This window comes from Bubalus bubalis, chromosome 19 (genome assembly GCF_019923935.1).
Source record: "Bubalus bubalis isolate 160015118507 breed Murrah chromosome 19, NDDB_SH_1, whole genome shotgun sequence".
NCBI lineage: Eukaryota > Metazoa > Chordata > Mammalia > Artiodactyla > Bovidae > Bubalus > Bubalus bubalis.
This window is the reverse complement of record NC_059175.1, coordinates 42,468,005-42,486,463: the sequence shown is the minus strand read 5'-3', so window position 1 is coordinate 42,486,463 and position 18,459 is coordinate 42,468,005. Positions and strand designations below refer to the sequence as shown.

At 38.3% G+C, this 18,459-nt stretch overlaps 1 long non-coding RNA gene across 1 annotated transcript in view; it reads right to left on the bottom strand.

The window, feature by feature from the left end:
• The window catches only part of LOC112580643, a 256,262-nt gene extending 238,315 nt beyond the window's left edge, over nt 1–17,947 (bottom strand). The window contains exon 1 of the long non-coding RNA XR_003104976.3: nt 17,374–17,947. This is a non-coding gene — a long non-coding RNA (uncharacterized LOC112580643). The remainder of the gene's footprint in view (nt 1–17,373) is intronic.
• Between the last annotated feature and the right edge of the window lie 512 nt (nt 17,948–18,459).

The following is an 18,459-nucleotide window of genomic DNA, read 5'->3' as shown; positions in this document are numbered from 1 at the left end:
CAACCATAGTTTTTGATGAAAGAGCCAAATGTTAAAATCATATTTGGACACAAAGCAGTTAAAAAACAAATGCATGTTTATGAAAATCAGGAAACCAAAACGAAAGTCAAATTCAAATAAATAAGGCTGAGAAAATATTCAGATATCAGAATTAAATCATTTCGACCCCTACAAGGAAACATGGAATTCAAGTAACAGAATATTTTCCTTCATCAAAAAAATTTACAACTTAAGGACTGGCAAAAACCACATAACTGACAATAAAACTGCCTAAAATGTTTCTAGTTAGATACCTATAAGTGATTCCAGTAAGTGTTTCTGACATAACTGACACAGTCCTGGAGTTAGAAATATTTTCATATAGTTCAAAATGTTTTAAAATCAAAATACTTACATGAGTACATCATATGAGAGAAACAGAAGAAAAAATATTCATAGTAATAAAAAGGTTGAGGATAGAACTACACACAGGAAAATATGTTATTCTATACTGTCCCCTGAATGGCCAGCAGTAGAAGCCTCCCAAAATCCTGAACTCCTTTCCAGCTCTGTCTTCCAGTGAAGTTCTATGAATGGGAAGCCTCTTGTATGACACTAGGAGAGAAGAAGGAAAGAAACACAGGAATGTAACAGAAGAGTTAGTGAGAGAGGAGGCTCCGGGATTCCTACTCCAAACGAGGGTCCTAGCATGTCATGGTGAGTGCAGACTGCTAAGGCTCTGGACGGCATCACTTCTCCCACCTTGCTTCTCCTGTCCATCCTTCTCTTAGGTAACCAATTCCCTGAACCAAACCACAAGAGAGTGATTTCTCTTTCCCTGATTTAAAATGGCTGATAACATCTTAAAAGTTGACTCATTTATTTATCACCAAATTAAAAAATAGAGAACTAAAGGGCAATTATTCTACTAGCCTCACAGTGGTTGGTTTGGGCTTCCCTGGTGGCTCAGTGGTAAAGAATCTGCCTACCAAGCAAGAAAAGTGGGTTTGATCCCTGGGTCAGGAAGATCCCCTGAAGAAGGAAATGGCAACCCACTCCAGTGTTCCTACCTGGGAAATCCCACAGAGAGGAGCCTGGTGGGCATCAGCCCATGGGATTGCAAAGAGTCAGACCAACTCTGTGAATAAACAACAGCAACGTAGCAAAACTCTCAAGCACTCTAGTAAGAATCTTGGGGATAAACTTCAGGTGGCTTGCTATTTCCAAATAGGTTTATTTTCACTGGAGAAACAGCCTATTTTATACAAGATATATAGAGTCTAAGTGTTTTTTAGTTATCACCTCACATAGCAAATTTAAATATACAGACAATTGCCTTTGGTGACCTAAAAAAGGCCATATGGACATAGGACACTTGGATGTTATGTTTAAAGACAAGCTAAAAATCAATTTGCAGCAATGCGATATATTTGAAGACATCTGGGAAATAACGTGGCTGCAGGAACTTGTTGGAGTACTGCTATCGAAGATGACTGGATCGGTTTATCCCTAAAGCTAAAAGACAGAGCTGAAACTAAACGGAAGCTCAGACTGTCAGCAGAAAAGTAAACTTCACATGAAATTCCTGTTGGAAAACAATTCATTTTTCTGGTCATACTTTCCATGTAGGAAAGCTCACACGTGTTGTTTGCTCTTCGTTAATTTCAGGGGCCTGTATTGTTTTAAAGGAGAGTCAAAATGACTTGCAGAGGTGCACATATATAGCAAAATAAGAATAATCAGGAAATATAAGGAAGAAAATGAAGAGTAGGAAAATAAGATGGAGGCAGGACAAGGATGTATGCAATATATTTACCAAATAGATGCATCAAATTTCACATAAAACTTTCAATGATAAACACCAACAAGAAGACACAAACATGATTCCTTATAAGTTTAAGATCTCTATGAAGTAGAAAAACATAATAACAAATGCAACTATTTCTATTTCTGGAATAGGAGGTAATAATATTACTATCAATAATAATACCTCAAATATTTGTCTACGCTAAGCACTGTCCTAAATATTTTACAGAAGAGGAAACTGCATCAAAGCAAGATCAAATGTCAGGCCAAAGGTCCTCAGATGGGAAATGCAGGAGGTAGAACTACATTCCAGGCAGTCTGACTCCAGAGTCCATCCATATTTACAAAACTCCCAAAATAATGCACAAATATTCTTAAAGCCAACCTGAGGATGAGTTCTATAGGATCATTTCCTTGTATCACAAGGCCTGTGGAATCAGTGTGTGTGAGTCACTCAGTCGTATCTGATTCTTTGCACCCCATGGACTGCAGCCTGTCAGGCTCCTCTGTCCATGGAATCCTCCAGGCAAGAATACTAGAATGGGTTGCCATTGCCTTCTCCAGGGAATCTTCCCAACCCAGGGATCAAACTCGGGTCTCCTGCATTGCAGGCAAATTCTTTACTGTTTGAGAGACCAAGGAAGCCCAATGAAATCAGGATAAAACATGAATCAGAAAAACGCTTCTGGAAAGTCAAACGATGTGGCTAACTACCTCATTCTTTGTTCTTTTGCTTTAATCTAGAATCAGACCTTTACTCAAAGGCTGTAAACTCCCATGCCTGCAGGGATCAGACATGTAACCTGAGTTGATGATGTGAGCCAAGTGGAAGCAAAAAAGGAGTAATAATAGCAGTGATCAAAGAAGGACCTGTTTTTCTTAGTTACAGGCATTTGTTCCCAGGCTTGGACATGTGCCTAGCTTTGCCAGATGTTTTTTTCATTTCCAGAGAAATTCAGGTTTTATGAAAATTCTGTATTCCTTGTTAAAATGTGTGTGTGTGTGTGTGTGTGTGTGTGTTTGCGTACATGTGCTCTACATACTTGGCAGAGAGAACCTGTCTAAAAGAGCTGGATTTGACCAGGAGTTTTCTGCAGTTTGTCTTCCCTACTTTATCAACTCGTGAGAAACAGTTATCAGATTTTATCCACATCTGCATCTGAGGGGAGCAGGGGTTGTCAGGAAAAGTGAGAGCCCTTGGGAAGCAGGTCCTCCTGTGAAGAGGACATTAGGTCTTCCCCTTTCCTCCTTCTCCCTTCTTCCCCTGCCTTCCTGAATTCTTTGAGAATCACTGATTCACAGAAATGAATTTACTGCCTTTCTCGGAGGCAGTCCTCCAAAAGCATTGTTTTTCTCTGCCAAGCTTTTGAAAAATATTGAGAGGCTGGGAAGCTGGCATTATATACCCTGTTAAGTACCTAGAGTACCTACAATGCAGCTATTTTAGGCTACCAGGTAAGAGCAGAGCAAGTGTAAGTTAAACCTCTCTTCATATTCTCTTATGAAATTTAAGCTGCCTAACCAACGTCACTCAGAGGCAAACTGAGGTTTTCTTCAGAATATAATTCTAGGTTCATTCAAACAGTGATGAGACAGAGAGAGGAGAGAGAGGGAGAGAGCATTTGAATGAATTTCTGTGGTTTTATGTCTAAAAACAGAGAAGGCCATGGCACACCACTCCAGTACTCTTGCCTGGAAAATCCCATGGACGGAGGAGCCTGGTGGGCTGCAGTCCATGGGGTCGCTAAGCATCGGACACAACTGAGTGACTTAACTTTCACATTTCACTCTCATGCACTGGAGAAGGAAATGGCAACCCACTCCAGTGTTCTTGCCTGGAGAATCCCAGGGACGGGGGAGCCTGGTGGGCTGCCATCTATGGGGTCACACAGAGTCGGACACGACTGAAGCGACTTAGCAGCAGCATGTCTAAAAAACTTAAGTATGAAAGTTAAGTTCATACTTACTTTTCTTACTTTTCTCAAGCCATACATCTTACTTTTCTCAGTCACTACTTTACTATTAAATCAACCATGGGGCAGTTAGGCTAAGGAAATACTAAAATCAAAATTTTAAACACAGGCAGGAGTTGGAGGTGTATAATTTTAGTGCGCTTGTAATAGCCTGACAAAATACTAAAGGAACCAGAGAGGAGCTAACAGCCACAATATGATTAAAATACTCTAATCTTAGTATTATTAGTCCATACTTCCATTTCCAATCATAAATAAGTTTGCTTAGATTTCTTCATTTAGAGTTTGGAAGACCACATAAGCATCAGTACCACAGCTGTCCTGCCACACTGCTTTCTACTGAGTGCCAGATCATTCATATCAGATCAGTCGCTCAGTCGTGTCCGACTCTTTGTGACCCCATGAATCGCAGCACGCCAGGCCTCCCTGTCCATCACCAACTCCCGGAGTTCACTCAGACGCACGTCCATTGAGTCAGCGATGCCATCCAGCCATCTCATCCTCTCTCATCCCCTTCTTCTCCTGCCCCCAATCCCTCCCAGCATCAGAGTTTTTTCCAATGAGTCAACTCTTCGCATGAGGTGGCCAAAGTACTGGAGTTTCAGCTTCAGCATCAACCCCTGAAAAGAAATCCCAGGGCTGATCTCCTTCAGAATGGACTGGTTGGATCTCCTTGCAGTCCAAGGGACTCTCAAGAGTCTTCTCCAACACCACACTTCAAAAGCATCAATTCTTTGGTGCTCAGCCTTCTTCACAGTCCAACTTTCACATCCATACATGACCACAGGAAAAACCATAGCCTTGACTAGATGGACCTTTGTTGGCAAAGTAATGTCTCTGCTTTTGAACATGCTATCTAGGTTGGTCATAACTTTCCTTCCAAGGAGTAAGCGTCTTTTAATTTCATGGCTGCAGTCACCATCTGCAGTGATTTTGGAGCCCAGAAAAATAAAGTCTGACACTGTTTCCACTGTTTCCCCATCTATTTCCCACGAAGTGGTGGGACCAGATGGCATGATCTTAGTTTTCTGAATGTTGAGCTTTAAGCCAACGTTTTCACTCTCCACTTTCACTTTCATCAAGAGGCTTTTGAGTTCCTCTTCACTTTCTGCCATAAGGGTGGTGTCATCTGTATATCTGAGGTTATTGATATTTCTCCCGGCAATCTTGATTCCAGTTTGTGTTTCTTCCAGTCCAGCGTTTCTCATGATATACTCTGCATATAAGTTAAATAAACAGGATGACAATATACAGCCTTGACGAACTCCTTTTCCTATTTGGAACCAGTCTGTTGTTCCATGTCCAGTTCTAACTGTTGCTTCCTGATCTGCATACAGATTTCTCAAGAGGCAGATCAGGTGATCTGGTATTCCCATCTCTTTCAGAATTGTCCACAGTTTATTGTGATCCACACAGTCAAAGGCTTTGGCATAGTCAATAAAGCAGAAATAGATGTTTTTCTGGAACTCTCTTGCTTTTTCTATGATCCAGCGGATGTTGGCAATTTGATCTCTGGTTCCTCTGCCTTTTCTAAAACCAGCTTGAACATCAGGAAGTTCATGGTTCACATATTGCTGAAGCCTGGCTTGGAGAATTTTGAGCATTACTTTACTAGCGTGTGAGATGAGTGCAATTGTGCGGTCATTTGAGCATTCTTTGGCATTGCCTTTCTTTGGGATTGGAATGAAAACTGACCTCTTCCAGTCCTGTGGCCACTGCTGAGTTTTCCAAATTTGCTGGCATATTGAGTGCAGCACTTTCACAGCATCATCTTTCAGGATTTGGAATAGTTCAACTGGAATTCCATCACCTCCACTAGCTTTGTTCATAGTGATGCTTTCTAAGGCCCACTTGACTTCACATTCCAGAATGTCTGGCTCTAAGTCAGTGATCACACCATCGTGATTATCTGGGTTGTGAAGATCTTTTTTGACAGTTCTTCTGTGTATTCTTGCCACCTCTTCTTAATATCTTCTGCTTTTGTTAGGTCCATACCATTTCTGTCCTTTATCCAGCTCATCTTTGCATGAAATGTCCCTTTGGTATCTCTGATTTTCTTGAAGAGATCCCTAGTCTTTCCCATTCTGTTGTTTTCCTCCAAGACAGCATGAATCCAGTGAAAACACTGGGCAACGTCAGTGGCAGCACAGTATGGTGCACATAAGTAGAAGACTAGAGGCTTCAGGAGGAGAGACCCCAGCAAAGTAATGGGTTAGAAAACTTTAAATCACTCTTGGAATCAATGTTACAGAATTGCAAGGGACAACTATATCCCATTGTGCATTAGAGTACCTACCGCAAAACTTCACTAGCTGCTTTTGGTTTGGGTTTAAAATTTTATTTACTTATTTTTTTTAATTGAAGTATTCTGATGCAAAGAGCCAATTCATTGGAAAAGACACTGATGCTGGAAAAGACTGAAGGCAAGAGGAAAAGAGAGTGGCAGAGGATGAGATAGTTAGACAGCATTACCAACTCAATGGACATGAATTTGAGCAAAGTGTAGGAGATAGAGGAGGGCAGGGGAGCCTGGTGTGCTGCAGTCCAGGGAGTCGCAAAGAGTTGGACACAACTTAGTGACTGAACAACAACAACAACAATGGTTGATTTACAATATCTTCTTAGTTTCAGCATAGCAATTCAGTTACACACACATACACACACACACACGAAAACGACAGAAAATAAACTCATTACACAGAAAGATCTCACGAATACCACTCCACAACAAGAAAAAAAATATATTAACAGTTAAAGTGGTGGAATGAAAGGTGTGTTTTCCTTTATCTTCTGTTTGATTTGTTTAATCCAAATGTTCATGAAAATTAAATATGAAATTATTTTTATAATCAAGAGTCCCAAAATTCAAACTTCTTAAAGAGTAACCAACCCTAAAAATATGGATGATGAATAGACTGAGACTCTTCCTGCCAAGAAATTTTGCCTCTCACGGTTTAAAAGGAAAAGTATGGTCTTATGAAAGTGAAGTCACTCAGCCGTGTCTGACTCTTTGCGACCCCATGGACTGTAGCCTACCAGGCTCCTCTGTCCCTGGGATTTTCCAGGCAAGAGTACTGGAGTGGTTTGCCATTTCCTTCTCCAGGGGATCTTCCCTACCCAGGGATCAAACCCAGGTCTCCTGCATTGTAGGCAGACGCTTTACTGTCTGAGCCACCAGGGAAGATCCCCTTGTGGCTGAGCTGGTGAAGAATCTGCTCACAATGCAGACCAGGGTTTGATCCCTGGGTTGGGAAGATCCCCTGGAGAAGGGAAAGGCTACCCACTCCAGTATTCTGGCTTACTAATAGTCTTATAGGGTAACCTTAATCAACATCCTTAGCCTGTGTTTACATTGGTCTGTTTCAGTCACACACAGAGCACTATATATATATATATCTATATATATATATATATATATAACAGATGAGGCATTGTAGGAAAATGGAAGTTCAGTTAGAACTCATATTGTTTGAGTGGAGAAAGGAATAGTTCTTGGAGGAAGAAAGTTATTCTAGGTAACAAAAAAGTGTTATCTATTAAAGTGCAATACACAATTAAATGTAAATATATTAGAGTAGGGTTTGTGATTTTAAATTCACTTTATATATCTATAAAGGTCTAGCTTAGCAATTGCTAAGTGACCACAAGCACCATGAAGAAATAGCCTTCACATCTCACTGGCTGCATTTTTTCAATTCACTATCATAAAAAGATAATACCTACTCAATTTGTGAAGGCAATTTTGTGAAGACAAACTGATAAAGTTAGAGTCATTAGTATTTCTGCAGAACCATTATAAATCTAACTCACATAATTTTGTGCTCTTCTCCAAATCAAGGTTAAGGGTAAAAGGAATATTAGAGAACTCAGAATTGCATTTCTCTTGAATCAATAATGCAGAAATAAATTGTGTCATTTTTAAGTTTTCTATTTCTATAATATTAAAAAGAAAAAATCTTATACTGCAAAAAAAATCTTAATTGGCAATTTGCAATTATTAGACATTGATTTTGTTCAATCACTGTCTATTGCAGAATGTCTCTGTAGAGTTAAGACATATTTAAATATTGAGACTAAAGTTGGCTAAGTCTACACTTCTCTAATTAAACAATACATCAGGGAGTTCCCTGGTGGCCTAGTGGTTGGGATTCTAGGTTTTCACTGTGGGTTCAATCCCTGGTCTGGGAACTCAGAAACCACAAGCTGAGTGATTCTGCCTATACATATATATATATATTTCATCTATGTTTTCTACTCCCTATAATCAGGAAGCATTATTCACTAAAATTCTGATGATATAGGAAATCATCTTTTTATGATATCCATAAGGAAAACAGAAGACAAAACTAAGGTTAAGATGAGCTTTAAGTCCGTCTGATGATGTTATACAGTGACAGCTGGGTGTGTTTAGTCTATTTCAATTGGCACATCAGCCATATTTCACAGAAGATATAAGTGTGGCTTAGAAAGTTCAACTGTCCAATGTCACATGGGTCCAAGCTTTACAAATCATCAACAGCATCCATCTTGGATCAATATCCAAAGAATTTTAGAAACAGATTAGATGTTCTTTTAATCTTATTTTCCACTTACACCTTCCATCACTTATCTCTACATGCTTTTGTGTGTTGGCTTTTTTTTCTTTCCCACCATACCAACCCTATGTAGTGAACAGATGAGGCATTGTAGGAAAATGGAAGTTCAGTTAGAACTCATATTGTTTGAGTGGAGAAAGGAATAGTTCTTGGAGGAAGAAAGTTATTCTAGGTAACAAAAAAGTGTTATCTATTAAAGTGCAATACACAATTAAATGTAAATATATTAGAGTAGGGTTTGTGATTTTAAATTCATTTATCCCTACCTCTCTTTGCCTCTTAATAGCGAAGACTTGATGCTGCTGTGCTAAGTTGCTTCAGTCGTGTCTGACTCTTTGTGACCCCATGGACTGTAGCCTGCCAGGCTCCTCTGTCCATGAGGAGTCTCCAGGCAAGAACACTGGAGTGGGTTGCCATGTCCTTCTCCAGGGAGAGACTTTATAGCATTATGCAAATAGGAATAATGAGAGAAAAGAAAGACAAATTTTTGGATTTTGAAATTTTAAGTATATTTGGGCAAATAGCCTAGATAACTGTCTTGGCACCATGGCTTTTGACTGCCAGAGCTACATGAATGAGTAATAAAAAATGTTCTTATGGATTCCAATAACATGCTTTTAAATATCAAGAGCAAAATTACAGAGGAACCAGAACATAAAGATAATGCCATAAAACAAATTACAGAAGAATCATGACAATTTTCCCTTATGGGGAGAATAAAAAAAAGACGAACAGTAGATTAGGATTAAAAGAGAAATAACAGAGTAAATTTCACTGAGGTTCAGATGTTGAGACGTTCTCAGTAAGTCTCTGGTCCTGGATTAGTCCTTGGAAGGAGAGAACAGGATAAGAGAATCTGTGATAGAAACTTCAGATGGAACAGTCCCAGAACAGAGGGACAGGTTCTTTGCTTTCCCAGGTTTGATTGAGGACACAGTAAATCTTTCAGGGAAGCCAGAGATCCAGTTGGAATTCCCAGGGCCACTGCATGTGTCCAGCTGTATGTTCCTGTCAACAGCAGCTATAGGGAGTCCCTTCCACACACACACCATAGGGAAAGGTGAATCTCTTGAGTAAGTGGAGGAGGTTGGTAAATGGAATCTCAGTCTCAGAGAAGAAAGGAAAGCTCATGGAACTGACTCCTAGAGACCAAGGTGGAAGCACCACATAGCAGGTGCAGCGGGTATACAAAGGTTACACCCAAAAACATGGGAGACAAGTTACACCTCAACAGAAGTCAATAAAGACCAAAGGCCACTGTAGACCAGAGCTGCACCTCACACCTCACTCCCAATATGAAGAACACAGGGAAGTCTCCCAAATGCCATTGCCACCAATGAAAATGGAGTGCATGAAGATGCTGTAATGGGGGTAAATCCTGAATTGAAAGGGTATTTCCTAGAAAATGGCTGGCATCAAAATTGGATGTGATGGGCCAGAGACCTTAACAGTTACTTTAATTAAAAAAGACATACATAAGCATATGAACAGATGCTCTAAATCATATATCATCAGGGAAATACAAATTACAGCAATTATGAGATACCACTATACATCTATGAGAATAGCCAAAACTGAGAACACTGACAACATCAAACTCTGGCAAAGCTGTGAATCAACAGAAACTCATTCATTTCTGATGGGAATGCAAAATGGTAGAGCCACTTTGGAAGACAATTTGGTACTTTCTTACAAAACTAAATCTGCTCTTACCATGAGATATAGGAATCATGTTCCTTGCTGCTGCTGCTGCTAAGTCACTTCAGTCATGTCCGACTCTGTGTGACCTCATAGACGACAGCCCACTAGGCTCTGCTGTCCCTGGGATTCTCCAAGCAAGAACACTGGAGTGGGTTGCCATTTCCTTCTCCAATGCATCAAAGAGAAAAGTGAAAGTGAAGTCGCTCAGTCGTGTCCGACTCCTAGCGACCCCATGGACTGCAGCCCACCAGGCTCCTCTGTCCATGGGATTTGCCAGGCAAGAGTACTGGAGTGGGGTGCCATTGCCTTCTCTGCATGTTCCTTGACATTTATTCAAAAGAGTTGAAAGCATACACCCACACAAAAACCTAAACACAGATGTTTACAGCAGCTTTCTTTACAATTGGCAAAACTTGGAAGCAACCAAGTGGGTGAACAGATAAACTGTGGTACATTCAGACAATGGAATATTACTCAGTGCTAAAAGAAATGAGATAGTGAGCCATAAAAAGACATGGCAAAAACTTATTGTATATTATTAAGTGAAAGAAGCCAATCTGGGAAAGGACAAGTACAGTATGATTCCAACTGTATGACATTCAGCGAAAGGCAAACTTATTGAGACAGTAAAAAAGATCAGTGTTTGCAGGAGATGAGGAGAGGCAGGACTGAATAGGCAGAATAGGAGGTTTAGGATAGTGAAATTAGTCTGTATAATACTAAGATGGCTGACATGTCATTCAATATTTGTCCAAACACATAGAATATACAACACCAAGAAATGAACTATAATGTAAACTATGGACTTTGAGTGGTGATGATGTCTCAATGCAAATTCATCAGTTCTAACAGGATACACTATGGTGGGCAATGTTGATAATGGAGAGACCATGGACTTGTGGGGGCAGGGGACATAGGGAAAATCTCTGTATCTTCTCCTCAACATGACTGTAAATCTAAAACTACTCTAAAAATTATATTTTAGAATACATTTTATAAAATTGGATGTGGTTGGATTACCTTAAAATGGCTAGAATAAGTGTCCTACAACCAAGCAGAAATGAAAACCCATGAGTTTCTCTGGATTTAAAGAAATAAGCATATCACATTTTTGCACAATGTAGATTGTGACTGTGCAAAATTAATAACTGATATAAATACATAATTTATGCATATATATGCATTTATGTGCATATATAAAATCAAATATGGGGTATTTGATTTAGAGGTCTAAATTAATACAATTTTAATTATGAAAATGCTTAAATGGATTGAATTGCTTCTTTCTCAACTAAGCATTACCCATGCATGAAATTTTTTTGAATTATGTGGTAATTGGCTGAATAATCTCCTTTGCATTTTCTGAACAAAGGCTGGGATTCAACATTTAATGAGGTAATGAGATAATGCATGTCTGACTATGCACAATGTTTTGCGCAGTGATGACCAAATGCAAGAAGGAAAGTATTTTGGCAAGTTGACGATACCAAGCATTTGTTTTGATTGAATTTCTCCCTGCATTTTCTGGTCGTTTTGGTATCATATAAACAACTTTTGATATGTACTCTCTTTATTATTTTATGTATATTTTATTATTTCTGCTCCATTTTTTAACTGTCCCCTTTATCAGATTCTGATCTGTCTCGATCTGTCATCACTCTTGAAGGGGCTCCCTGGGGGACAGCTACTGATGATGGTTATGTGCAGACCATATAATGACGTTTAGATTGTATCCTGCTTTCTTCACAATGAAGCCAAATTCACAATTAATACAGATTTCACATTTTTCTTTTGATTGATTATTAACAATAAAATCATGAAAGTATATAACACATTATATACTTAAAATTCTTTTTACACTTTTTATTTATTCAAAAGCTTAATTGGCAATATAAGCCATGTTAATTTTTTGAGCATGATTTATGCAAACATAGCTATTAACATAGTGATAGAACACAAACAAACATTTAAACAGCAATAATAGAATAAAACAAATCCACTCCAGTCACCTAAAAAATTAAAAGAATATGTCAAATAGAATGCCAGAGAGAAATGCCTTGCAAATCTTGTAATATAAAAATAAGGTAATCTTGAGTCCACTGTAATAATATGAAATACAAAGAGATACTTTATGATAAATTGACTAAAACCATTGCCCCATAGACATTGATCATATTTATAGTATGAGTTATTGCAGCAAATACAACAAAAATATGTATCACATAAGAAAAATAAAATTCAGTTGCTTTCTTTAAACAGTGATTAATATATCAAAGTTCAGGACTCTATTTCATTCTAATTTTTGGCCACACCACATGGCTTAGTTCTGCAACCAGAGATCCAATCTGGACCCTCAGCAGTGAAAGCGCTGAGTTCTAATCACTGGACTGCCAGGGAATTCCCCAGGACTCTTTTTAAAAGACAAGGTGGACAAAAACCCTTTGTATTAATGGTAGCATCTCTACAGTATATACAATTTTCTAATGCTCAAGCTGCCATATTCAGTGGGAAAAGAAAAAAAGAGAAAACAGGATACCCAGAAAGAAAAAGGTGGCCCTAATACAGAGATGAAGACATCCCTATAGCTTTGTCTTTCTGCCCAGTGACAGAAAGTGGTTCCTCAGAAACTTCCCACATAATCAATTAATGAAATTTATCTACCCAGTAGCTTCACCAACAGGTAACCAGATTCAAAATATACCATACTGCTTGTTTAATTAAAAGTTAAACTGAGAATTTTGGGTTCTTTTTTTTTTATTATTATTATTATTCTATTACTGCACAAACAGAAGTAGACTTTAAATGGGATACTTTATTTTCACAAGTTAATTCTATATAAATAAAAAGTCTGAGCATATTACTGTATTTCTCATTAAAGCCAAAACTTCCTGATAATGAAATTGAGTCACCAGAAGAAGCTTTTTAGTAACAAGTAGTTGAAGAAAGAAGTTTGTCTTTAGAAGGCAGAGAGTACACTATGTAATGCCCCATTTTTCTTTAAATACCAGTGTGGCTTTTCCTTACTCTAAATTTCTATAACTCTATAATTTTCAGTAAGTATAATGAGTTAAGGGCTTCCCCGGTGGCTCAGACGGTAAAGCGTCTGCCTGCAATGTGGGAGACCCAGGTTTGTTTCCTGGGTTGCTCAGATCCCCTGGAGAAGGAAATGGCAACCCACTCCAAGACTCTTCTTGCCTGGAAAATCCCATGGACAGAGGAGCCTGGTAGGTTACAGTCCATGGGGTTGCAAAGAGTGGGTGATGACTGAGCGACTTCACTTTCACTTTCTTTCATAAAGAGCTAATATGTGAGAAAATGTAAATAATTTATTTGTATCTTGCAAACGTTTTTTTAACATATGCCAGATAATGTTTCAAATACTTTATAGGTATGAACCACTTTAATTCTCATAATAACACAATGAGATAGGTACTATTAAGGTCCCATTAAAAAGGCAAGAAACCTGAGGCACAGAATAGCTGTCTTGCTCAAGGACACACAGCTAATTAGAGGGATAGCCAGTGTTCATCTTGGCAGTCTGATCCAGAATCTCTGCCCTTAAACACTGTATCACATAGTCATGGAAATGTGGATGCCTTCATTCTCTCCAACAGAGTAGCCCATCTAATGCAATCAAATACTACATTTTAAACTACCTTCATGGTTTCCACCAGAATTTTCTAAGGTTCACAGTTAGCAAGATAAGTTAGTGAAAAGAGTTACAAATATATTTTCCTTATTTATTTTGACATCATGCAATCTATTGTTCAGCAACTATAGTAACGTCTTTAAAAAAAAAAAAAAAAGAGTGGAAGAAGGTGAGCTCCTTCTTCCACAAAATGCAGTATCCTTGACCTGTTGTATGACAGTCCGAGATGCACAGGACAACGCTTTTTTCCCTAGACAACACCTTTCAAAGTCAGGTCTGCACACGTTTCCCACACGTTATCAGAGTCAAGTGTCTCAGGGTGAGATGTTGTATATTTGAACAGCAGAACACATTTGATATAGTGATTTCAGAAGACTTACCATGTGCTTCTATTTCAGGGAGCTTACATTTATTACATTGACTTTCCATAGAAAGAATTATAACTTAGAAAGTCACCCAGGGAATCTCCTATGCATTAACAGGGCAGAAAATTTCCTATTCCTTGGAAGTCTAAAGCTGTTTCTTTTTCCGGCTGTGAGAAATTATCCTGTTTTGTTTTTCCTCTCTCTCTCTGTCACAAGGAAAATGCAGACCTTGGAGAAGCTGTTTCGTTTGCTTTTGGTGGCAGAAGCATTGTATTTGGGGTCAGAGACTGGAACCGGGTCTTAATTTTGTCACATTCTGACTGTGAGGTCTTGAGCCAATCACTTATCATCTCTGACCTGCAAAATCTCATTTATAAGGAAGGAGCAATACTGAAATCTCCCACACAGGACTGTTGAATGATTAAATAAATTCCTATATGGCATGGGGTAATTTACAGTTAATTATATTCCCTGATGGCTCAGCAGGTGAAGATCTGCTTTCAATGCAAGAGACACAGGAAACTTGGGTTTGAAACCTCGGTCTGGAAGTTTCCCTGGAGGAAGAAATGGCAACCCACTCCAGTATGCTTGCTGAGAAATCCCATGGACAGAGGAGCCTGGCAGGCTATAGTCCAAAGAGTCACAAAGAATCAGACACCTAAGCAACTGAGCAGAGAAGAATACCTACTATAAGCTCTGGTAATAACTAGAAGAAAAGTGACTAATAGCCAAAATTTCTAATTTGTAATCTGAAACTTGGCACCTAACTAAATACCTCACAGAGGAAGTAATAATGATTTATATATAAATAAGCTCTCTTGCATGGAAAATCCCATGGACAGAGGAGCCTAGTAGGCTGCAGTCCATGGGGTCGCTAAGAGTCAGACACAACTGAGCAACTTCACTTTCACTTTTCACTTTCATGCATTGGAGAAGGAAATGGCAACCCACTCCAGTGTTCTTGCCTGGAGAATCCCAGGGACGGGGGAGCCTGACGTCTATGGGGTCGCACAGAGTCGGACATGACTGAAGTGACTTAGCAGCAGCAGCAAGCTCTATATTTATGATATGCAACTTGTTACAAGTAGCTTTCCACCATTTGCTTTCTTCAAATAAATTTAAGCAAAGTTCTTTGAATATTCCAAAAGATTTAGACAACTGATTCATAGAACATTATAAAAAAATACTATTCTTACATTATTTTGAGAGTATTATACCAAGAAATATTATAGCAGAAATACCATTACCAACCTAGTTTCTTTAAGCTTAGAGATTTAGGGGAGCAATTAAATTAAATACTTGCTGAAAATCCATACTGTATTTGGTATATTTGAGAATGACATTCATGAGAACAAATTGTGCCCTTCTATAATGCAAGGGGAGAATCTGGCCTTTGTGAACTTTCCATAAATCTGAGAAAAGAGAAATAAATTGTCATATATTTAGGCAAGCCAAACATGTTACTAATATGACCAGGACAAGAAATTCTATTCAAATGACCTTAGCTGAAGAACAGACTCTAACAGAAATGAAACTCTTTGATGTGTCTCTTAGAAAGTCCATTTATACCACTTTCACATGAAAAAGCCCAGTGTCAAAGGATGTCTCAAGACAAGGCCGCTTTTGGCCACATGCCAAATGAAGAAGCAAGCAAAAGTTTTAGTGATAATCCCCTAACTCTACTTCTGGGGGATTTTGCCCACTGTTTAGGAAATACTATCTTATCCCTATCATCTCATTTCCTGCTCTATCAAGTGAGAACTTATTTTCTAAAAGGAAATAGTCAATGTGTGCATGTGCTAAGTCACTTTAGTCGTGTCTGACTCTTTGTGGTTCTATGGACTATAGCCCACCAGGGTTCTCTGTCCGTGGGATTCTCCAGGCAAGACTACTGGAGTAGGTTGCCATTCCCTTCTCCAGGGGATCTTCCCAAACCAGGAATCAAACCTGTATCTCCTGCATTTCCTGCATTGCAGGTGGATTTTTTTACCGCTGAGCCACCAGGGAAGCCCGTAACTTAATATGTTACCCCTTATATTTCAGTAATGGAAGCAGTGCCTGTCCATGAGTAAGATAGTTTAAGTAGGAAACATTGATGTCCAGGACATAATGGTGAACAAATACACATATAGTTGCCCTCCCATTAAGACCTGATTCTGTGTCTTAAGATCTTGAGATCGTTTTGAGGAGAACCTACTCCTAATGACAGGGCACTGTAGAAACATCCAGGAAGAAAACAGAACATGACGCTGTTCTTTTCACCAAATTGAAAGCAGTCATATTTAAATATCCCTCCTTTTCCCATAATAAATTCTTACTAGAGAGACATATAGTCAGTTCTTTATCAAAATACATGTTTATTGATCTAGATAATAGAGATATTACTTTTTATTTCATTTAAATATATCTTGGTTTGACATTCTAGCCATAAAATGGTTGAGTAATAATTACTAAATTTAATTAATAAAATTTAGTTTTAATTGATAAAATTTAGTTTTAATTGATAAAATTTAGCATGCTATATATAAAATATCTTACTTTTAAAGTTAAATGAAATGGTAGAAAAATCAACAGCTTTTGTGGGAAAAATACTGATTTTTTTTTCTCCTTTTCACGTTGCAATCATGTTTGGGATTTGAATTTCTCAAATGTCATTGAGATATGCTGCTAAACAGTGTTATTAAAGGCAAAGTCTCCTCTCCTAGGTAAAAAAAAGGTTAACATAAACCCATCATACCATATGATAACCTAGAAATTTTCACTTTCTATTGAATTTTATGCAGTAGTTACTATATCCTTTATTCCTTTTGCCTTCATTTGCTTTATTCTTGTTTCTGTTATTTAAAACTGATTAATCTGACTTAATCATTAACATGTGATCAGATAAATGTAGCTAGGAAATATATAAATTTGTATATTTTCTGTTTACAAATATACAGTTTCAGAAATAAAAGTCTAATATAATCTGTAAATGCTTTTCTTAACAAAGAGGATGAATTTCTAAGGAAGAGAGGGTGGTAATTTGTATGTAGTTATCATACCAAAAGGAACATCAATTGCAAATGCCATGTTAAACAAATGAAATACAGTAAATTAAATGAAACTACTTTCTGTAACACTTTATGCTTCTATCTGTTAATTTTGAAGAAGGCACCATACTGAGGTTCATTTCAGTACAAAGCCATATTATGCAGATGTACTACATTTATTTATTTTTCTTTATGAAAAAATATATATAAAACTTTATAGTCTGCCCCAGTTCTACACTAGGAATAGCATGAAAAGCTTTTCTATGTCTAACTTACCCAGTCCTTTAGATCTGTCTTCACATTTCCTCTTGCTTGTATTATCCAGTGTTTCAAACCTGCCTCCAAATCCTGGAAACAGGGTTCAGGGGAGGAGAGGTCTTTCTTTGGCCCTTCTCTTTTCCTCCAATGCCCCTCCCCATTTCCTCCAATATCCTCCAAGATATTATTCTCTCAGTAGTCTCTCCTGCTGTATCTTCACCACCTTCAGTGGCTCCTTCCCCTCAGCCTTTATATATAAACAAAATGGTGAATCTCTTTTCTATCTTAAGAAAAAGAATCTCCTTGGATTTCTTCCTCCTCTGGTAGACAGTAGGTGTCTCCCCCTTGCTGATTTCCTCACTGCTCACTGCTTCACCCTCCTCTTCCATTCAATTCAATTCACTTCTCACCCTTTGTCCTCAGTTTCCATCTGACTGCCCTGCTCACAGTGCAAAGAACACCTTTCAAGGGCCCAACTTAAGGCTTCCTTTGTCCTCAAATAGCTTGACCTCTAACAGTCTGAAGCATTTACCTACCAAGCTATTCATTTCTTTTCAAAACTCTTCTCACTTCTGCCCATTCTCCTTCTAAATTTCTGATCACTTATTATAAATCCCCTGCTGGCCCCTCTCCATGCCTATGCCCACAAATATTGTTGCTCCTTATAATTCTTGGTCCTTGGTCCTCTTTTTCTGTCCAGAGATTCTCTTCCTAACTCTGCCAATTCCATTTCTATCATATTTGCAAATCCCTCTTCCTACACCCATCTTGGGAAATATGTTGCTTATCAAAATTCCTCAATGCACCTCTTTGGTCCTCAGCTATGAAATGTCATCAATAAGAACAACAATTCATTAAGTTTTTAGAAGATTAAATTAGATACTGCAGGTAAAGCACTTAGCATGATACATACCACAGTATCAGTAATCACGCCCTATTGTTTTTATACTCCCTTTACATATACTTCCCTCTAAGTAATCCCAACTATAACTAAAAAGTATTCCAGTAAACCCAAAAATCTCTCTACCAGAATCTACAATCTCCCTGCTCACTGCCATGCCAAGAGCTGTTCTCTCCTTATTTAGGCAGCAAATTTTTATTAAT